We start from the raw sequence: 8,697 nt of genomic DNA, 5'->3' as shown, positions 1-8,697 counted from the left end.
GTAGTGAAATTTGGATTCCTTATAAATTTCACATGTCACAAAATATTCTTTCTTTTGATTTTTTTAACCATTTAAAAATGCACAAAACATTCTTAGCTCATAGACCATACAAAAACAGTCAGAAGTCTAGATTTGGCTCATGGGCAGCAGTTTGATGAACCATGGAGTAGAGAAAGAGCAGTTAGCGGGTTATTTCAGTAATCCAGCCTAACCAGGTGATGGAGATAAAGATAAAAGAATAGTCTTGAGATACTTAAATAGTTAATTAATCTAGTATTGAATTAACTATAAAGGAGGACAGGAGGACTCTGAGGTTTCTGATTTGCATACTGGTTTGGAGATCTTCAGTTAAGATAGGAAAATCTAGAAATAGACCACATTTGGAGAGAAAATTATGAGTTCACTTTTGAACATGTCATGTTTGATATGCCTTTGTTATATCAAAGGAGAGATTTAAATAAGCAGTTGAACTCAGAGGTCCTGCCTAGGGCTATAAATGTTTTGTAATTGAAACCATGGACTTGGATGAGATTACTCAGTTAAAGAGTAGAGAATTAGAAGAAAGGAGGACAAAAGGCCAAATCCTGAGGTACTCCTACACTTAATGACGTGCGGGAAGAACCCTAGCCTGCCAAGAAAACTAAGGAGCAGCTAAAGTGGTGGTAGAAAAAGAGAGTTATGCCCTGAATCACCAAGGAAGAGAGTGCCAGTGGTTAGTACTCTAGAATTCCACAACCAAGTAAAATGAGATATTAAAATGTCCATTGCATTTACTAACTGATATGGGGGAAAATGGTAAGTGGTGATCCTGAGAACTATTTTATTGATGTTATAAGGCTGGAAGCCAGAATGGAGCAGATTGAGGAGTGAGATGGTGACATATAAACCATTTTTTAAAAAAGAAATTTGCATGTGAAATAGAGAGAAGACAGTGACAGAACTACATTGGATTGAAACAGTTTTGTCTGGTGTATTTGGTTTTAAAGTGAGTCTCTTGGGTAAATTTACAAACAATTGGGGAGAAGCCATTGGACTAGGCATTTGAAGACACATGAAAGCAAAACATAGGAGAGAGATGGGATCAAAGCCCAGGTAGAATCAATCAATCATTTATCAATCTAGTATATTCATTTATCTTATGAACATTTATATGTCTATATTTGCATCCTCAATTTATTTTTATATTTAACAAATTCAAAATGCTATGAAGCATTAGGTTTTTTTCTTTGAGATTGTACTGGCAACTTTAAAAAAATATTTTATTTATTTATTTATTTGACAGAGGGAGACATCATAAAAGGATTAGAATAGGAGAAGCAGGGTCCTCACTGAGCAGGGAGCCTGATGTGGGACTTGATCCCAGGACCCTAGGATCATGGCCTGAGCTGAAGGTAAATGATTAAACCAGCTGAGCTACCCAGACATCCCTGCACTGGCAAATTTAATCTCTAAAAACATACTAGTGAATTGAGGGTCCCAGTTTATTTGGCTGTATATTTTTAATTATATGTATTAACATATTTTATATATAAATATATAAATATACTATATATTTATTATGCGTATTATTTTGTGTTGGAATGAAAATTTCTTTATCATTGCAATTGAAATACAGTACTTTGAAAACATGCATTAGTGTCCCTTGATTTGAAAAAATCATGAATATAAACTATAAATTCCTTTAAAAACATAAAATAAATTTAAATTACCATTAATAAGAATACAAACCAAAACCAAACAGGCATTTAATTAAACTGCCATATGAAGTGCCTTTTAAATTCATTATAAAAATAGACTCATTTTCTATATGTATTATATCTATTACACTATGTTCAAATATCACATTCATTTTCTTAAAAGCTGATTACACCGATTACATTAAAATGTAATGCTTTTTATGTTGATACAAAAACACTATTTTTCCCCAATTTTCACTATTAAAGGCAGTGCTCTCTGATAACCATGAAGTTATTTTTCAATGCAAACACACATGCACACACACACATATACAGATGTTAAAAAATGATAACAGCTATGGATATGAATAAATAATGAGAATCGTCATTCTTTTTTTCTTTTTCTCTTGGTCAAGAAGTACGACTCCATATCATCTCTTCCAAGCTCTCCTGGGCTCTTAGCTCTCTTCTGTGTCACACTAAGGGCCTGTAAGTCCTTCCTGTTTTCCATTCCTAGTGTTGGATCTGTCCCAATTTGAGGTGGTAAAGGGTACATACTTAGGGATGACAGCATAGGGTGGTAGGTAAAGAAAACTGCAGATTTAAAAAGTTGTTGGTTAGGATTTAAAAAGCTATAATAAGGATTTTATCTGATATGAGAATTTAATGGCTGTTCAGGAAATTTGCCAAGTTTGATTTTCCCAGGCAATTGTTCCAGAGGTACTTAGAAGTTTTAGAATAAACCCTATAGATTTGTAATAATATTTTTCTGCCAAGAGAAAAAGCAAGAAGTAACTGTAAATGCTGAAGAAAAGTAAAATAAGATGAACACTGAGTGTAGATTGGGTTTGGCAGCATAGAGACTTTTGACGACCTTTGGGGGAAAGTTTTGGTGTTTAGGCAGTAACCTCTAGTAGAGTGGACTAAAGACTTTGCCAGAGGTTAAGAAATATATAAAACTCTGGACTTGAAGAGTGGAAAGTGACAGAGCCATAATTAAAGTATACTTGGAGCTAGGATGCTTTTTTTTTTTAATGGTATAGTTTTGAGCATGTTTAAATGCTAAGAGAAAGCAGACAGTAGTGATGGAGTATTTGAAAATGGAAGATAAATTTAAAGTCAAGTTCCTGAGAGAGTAGAAAGGAAGATATCTCTCAGTGAACAGGGATTATTGATAATGACAAGAAGATCTTCCTTTTACTCTAAAAGGAGGGGGAAAGTTGCAGACATAATTGGGGTTATAGATCTTATGAGAAAAAGGTGAGTTATTACTAGTCTAATGGTTTCCATTTACTCGGTGCAGTAAGAAGGGAGATTCCTTATGGGAAGTGGCATAGAAGGGAAAAGGTAAAAGGTGGGGGGCAAAAGGGCAAGATTTAAAATAAATGTAGAAAGGTGATGAATAAATATAACAGAGACTTGCTTAAGATGATTAAGGCTCCAAGACATTTATTCCTCTATTAATTTTTTTTATAATCAATATTTTGGGCTCATACTTGTGAAATGCCACAAAAGCTAACTCTAAGCATTGACCAAAAAAATTTTAAGCTCAGTTTTCTGATTATTTGAGTAAAAAAACCAAGTTATAGATATCAGCATATTTCTCGCTCAAAATCTTCAGGATTCACTATCCATGGCAGACTTATAACATGTATTTCTTAAATAATAACACATGAAAGTCAAAATTACTCCTTAATCCATGGGCTGCAGAATGGATGTTGTATTAGCAGGCATGAAAACAATATTAATCTTGTACATCTCCATCAGGGTTCTTCGTGACTAGGTGCATTGCCAATGAATCACATTCTGAAAAGGCTTTTTTTTTTTCCTGAGTAGTAGTTCTCAACAGTGGACTTCAGTGTTCAGTAAATTGTGTTATAAACAGATTTGTTGCCATCCAGGCTTTGTTGTTTCACTGATACAGCAGAGGCAGAATAGGTTTAGCATAATTCTTAAAGGCTCTAGGATTTTCAGGTTAATGTGCACTGGCTTCAACTTAAAGTCACCAGCTGTATTAGCTCCTGATGAGTTAGCCTATCCTTCAAAGTTTCGAAGCCAGGCACTGACTTCTCCTCTTTAGCTATTTAAGTCCTAGATTACGACTTCTTCTTCTTTTTCCTCTTCTTTTTCTAGATGACATCTTCTAACAACAGAAAGTTATTCTGTATACATAGAAGATCTGTTTTTTAGTGTACCCACCTTTATTGATTATCCTAGTTAAATCTTTTGAATAACTTCTTTGCAGCTTCTACATTAAGACTTACTGCTTCACCTTGCACTTTCATGTTATAGAAATGTTTTCTTTCCTTAAACATCATGAACCAACCTGCGCTACCTTCCAACTTTTCTTTTGCATCTTCTTCACCTCTTTTGGGCCTCATAAAATTGAGGAGAGTTAGAGTCTTACTCTGGATTAGGCTTTGGCTTAAGGAAATGTTGGGGCTGGTTTGGTCTTCAGGCTACTAAAACCTTCTCCATATCAGCAGTAGGGCCATTTTTGCTCTCTTATCATCTGTGGGTTCACTGAAGTAGCAGCTTTCATTTCCTTCAAGAACTTTTCTTTACACTGAACATCTTGGTTAATTGTTGTACAAAAGGCCTCACTTCGACCTCTCTTGGATTTTGATATGCCTTCCTCACTAAGCTTAATCATTTCTAGCTTTTGTTTTAAAGTGAGAGACGTGACCATTCCTTTCACTTGAATACTTAAAAGGACATTATAGAGTTATTAAATGCCCTAATTTCAAAATGATTGTGTCTCAAAAAAGAGGGAGGCCTGAGGAGAAGGAAAAAGATGAGGAAATGCCCAGTTGGTGGAACAGTCAGAACACACACAACATTTATCAATTAAGTTCACCATCTTATATGGGTGAGGCATCTCAAAATAGTGATATCAATGATCACTGATCACAGAGCACCATGACAAATATAATAGTAATACATTCAAAATATTGTGAGAATTTCCAAATTGTGACACACAGAGACAATGAGCATGTGCTGTTGGAAAAATAGTGCGAACAGAGTTGCTTCACATAGGGTTGCCCCAAATGTTCAATTTGCCAAAAATGTAATATCTGCAAAATGCAATTTCTATAAAGTACAATAAAGTGAAGCACAATCAAATAAGGTATGCTTGTATCTGCCAGGACTTGTTGAGCCTGTTACTTTTCTTTTTTGAAAAACTTACTTAAAATTATTATTAAGTTTGGTCATGTTATGTCTTTACTCAGAGGGAAGGCTTTTGTGTAATCTTGTTTTCTTCTTTTTTCAGTATTATTTTCAGAGAAAATATTAGGAGACACGTTTCTAGGCAGTTACTCTTCACTTTATTATCTTATTATCTTTGCTTACCCCCAAATCTCCTGATCATTTAACTTTAAATGTAATTACATTAGGAAAACAAAGATTTATTAAATTGAGCTGGGCAACTTATTAAAATTTAAACTTATAATGAATAAATTTGGTCCACAAATGTATGTCCATAAAATATAGAATAAATTTAAACGTCTTATTACCCAACTTTAGCTAAACTTCATTTCTAACTGATATCCCAAGGGCTGTGATTAAACACACACACACAAGTTTGTGTGCACACATACACACATGCACACATGCACACAAAACACCAAGAAACTAATAAATAATTCACTTGAGTATTTCCTGGGGTCACTCTATCCATGTTGTAATGTAGTTCAGCTTTTTACCTATGGTCAAGCTATGGGGAGATGTCAGAAGCTGTGTGAGAGATGGAGGTCAATCAGTTTTCTACAAATGTGTTTCTGTAAGAAAGACCTCCTCCATGAATGGCTTTACCAGAAATTGGAGTACAGGAATCTTACAGAAGGCTACCTTCTGGCTCCCTACAGGACAGTCTATCAGCATATATGTCATGCTCTTTTTCTTTAAGTTATAGTTGCCATTATCAGTGACTTTAAGATTAAAAAAAGCACTCTGTAGGAATAGTAAAAATGATAGGAAGCTGGGGGTGGGGATGATAATAAGAAAAAAAAATAGGCATCTTAAAATATTATCCCAGTTCTACCATCCGACCTAAAGTTAGTACTGTTCTGTTTTTATTATACAGAAATCTAATGAAGTGATAGTATACTTTAATGTTTATACATGTTGATTTTTTGCTTCACAGCTGCCTTAGAAATTGATGAGGGTTATCTATTATTTCAGTCCATATATAGAGTGACAGCCACAGATGAGAACTCTTTAATTGGTGATAGACTGATGGTAGGTGGTGATCATCGTATGAGATGCATATATTGCTTTAGGATACAGGACTATGCTTCATTTTTCAAGAGTAGTTAACATATTTAATTTGATAACTAAAGAGTATAATTAAGTTGACATATTTGTGCTATATTTGTGTGAATGCTGGGAATAGCATTTTTAGAAGACATTTCCTTGATTTGTACAAGAAAATTATATGACTTTTAATGAAGGTGGGCAGCTGAGAGGAAGATGTTGATGCTGAGCTGAAATTGGGACTTTGCCTTCGGGATTGTACTCAGAACTGTTTCACTTTTCTAGATATTTCAATGACACATCTGAATGTGATTATATTTTTTGATGTTTCAGTATCCTAATTACTAGATATCTAACTGTAAGAGACTTGCTTTTCTCATAATTGATTCATGGTTGTAAAGTCTTTAGAGATTTGGCAAAATGAAAAGAACCTATAAAGCTCTTTTGGAATATTTAGTGGCACACTAGACTAGGCCAGCATGCTTACTCTGCAGCTGTTCTTTTCAAACATATATTGAAAGAGTTTACTAGTTCTAATTTAGTAACTCACAGTATGGAGTAATGGAGCACTAAATGGGGATGAAGTAATGGAGTTATCATGGGACTTGAGTCAATTTATGGCTTTAACACAAACTAGCAGTATAATCCAGAAAGGTTATCTATTCTCTCTTGCCTTTGATTTACACAGTTAACCTTCAGAGTTATATAGGCTATTGTCAGTCAAAGTACTCAAAATTCCTGCTCAAAAATATTTTGCTGCAGACCAGCCAATACAAAATTAATATAAAATTGTTAAGAAATATGAGACCTCTCCTATTAGATGTTAAGTCTTTCTAATAGGTTAAAAAAATAACCTATGATTTAGTTGAAAATTGTTATTACCAGTCTGTCATTTTCAAGGAAAGGATAGGGACCCAGCAAATGATTGTTTTAAAATTTAATGTTTTAGGTAATAGTTACATTGTTAGAAAATAGATCCTTATCAGATTTAGAAAAAATATACAGATATAATCACACTTTTCTTTAATCAAATTTGACCTCATTTCAAACTAATTTGTTCAGATCCTTTTGAGAATAGATTTATCTACTCTCATCCCTTCTCAGAGGTTGTGGCACATAAATAAAAAGTGAAATCAAGAAGTAAGATAAATTACAGACTGCATATTCAACCACATTAATATGTGAAGTTGGTTTCTATCCTAATTTTTGTTTGTTTCTTAAAATCTGAACTTAGTGATGATGAGTTAATTTTGTACATTCTTTCAGAGTTGTATTAATTTATTGAATCAGAATTAATATTTTTTAAAATTATCTTGGGGAAATGTGTAGAGTATTATGCAGCACTATAAAAACATAGAAAATCTTTTGATTGTGGTGATAGGTTAAATAAGTATTATTTTTCTTGTATTCTGCATCAGTATATGCTGGTGGTTTTAATACAAGCTATATCATAAAGAAAGACTAAAATTAGTGTGAAAGTAGGGAATTTTCTACATATTCACTCTATTATTATATATTAAAAGTCTTCCAAACACCTTTTCATTTATTTTGGTGTGAGTAATGAATATATTAATTTTTTAGTATTCCATTGAGACACAGTTATCAGGACCAAAGAAAGGAGCAAAAATTTTTGGAGTAGATTCATTAAGTGGAATTGTTAGCTTGAGAGGAAAAGATCCCTTGGACTTTGATGTTGGATATCATGTAATTAATTTATTAATTAATTATGCTACACAGAGTGATAGGAATTTTTAAAACTTAAAGCTCTTCCTGAAAATATTAAATACATTATTATTTTAAAAGAAGAGTAATGGAGCACCTGGATGGCTCAGTTAGTTAAGCAACTTTGCCTTTGGCTCAGGTCATGATCCTATGGTTGTGGGATTGAGCCGCATAGCAGGCTCCATACTCTGTGGGGGAGCCTGCTTTTCCCTCTCTCTCTGTCTGCTGCTCCTGCTTGTGCTCTCTCTCTCTCTGTGTCGAATAAATAAAATCTTTAAAAAAAATTTTTAAAGAAAACATGAATTTTTAAAAATTTTGTGTCATTCATTTATGAGAATTTGTTAACCAAAAGTGTAGATCCAGTCTTTGTGGTTACTCAAAACATAGCACATCTTAACTTCTTAGATTTATCTAAAGAAGTTTAAAGGAGTAAAAAATACTTTTAATTGTTTGCTAATCAGGGAAAAATAAATTAGTAAATCATTAAAATTTAAATCTCTTCTAACATCAACGAAATGGAAGACACTTAAAATAATCAGGTTTTTATACTGAAACTTTTTCAGTTTTCATACTCTACCTCATGTAGAATGGCAAACGCATAGATAGTCAAGGTAAGAGCAGGTATAAATGAATTTGAAACTAATGTGATAGGAGAGAAGAACAATTTCTGATATATCCATAAGAAAGATAATTTAAGGAAAGCATTGTTGGGAAGATTTTCCTAAGTGGATAATGAAGGCTGCATTAAGTAGGAAAAACTAACTGGAAAGAAAGTAGCCAGAAGACTATTGAGATGATCTGTCCACACGGAAATAAGGAGTGAGATTTGAGAAATAAAGGGATAAGAGTTATTGTTATTGTTATTATTATTAAAATTTTCCATTTCCAGAAATCTTCCAAAGTGTTATTTCAATAAGGTGATTAAGAAAATAGCCACAAGAGGATAGATGCATGAATTTAAAAAACAGAGAATTTGCTGCTTTATAAATAGATATTTAGGAGAAAAAAGCAATAATAACTAAGGATGATATCAACTTTCTAGCAT

At 33.2% G+C, this 8,697-nt stretch overlaps 1 pseudogene; it reads left to right on the top strand.

Annotated features, from left to right (window-relative positions):
* Window positions 1-515: 515 nt before the first annotated feature.
* LOC101689252 overlaps window positions 516-8,697 on the top strand; it is a 28,776-nt pseudogene continuing 20,594 nt past the window's right edge.

Source organism: Mustela putorius, unplaced genomic scaffold (genome assembly GCF_011764305.1).
Source record: "Mustela putorius furo isolate JIRA1106 unplaced genomic scaffold, ASM1176430v1.1 tig00003845_pilon_pilon_pilon, whole genome shotgun sequence".
Taxonomy (NCBI): Eukaryota; Metazoa; Chordata; class Mammalia; order Carnivora; family Mustelidae; genus Mustela; species Mustela putorius.
This window is presented reverse-complemented; position numbering and strand designations above follow the sequence as displayed.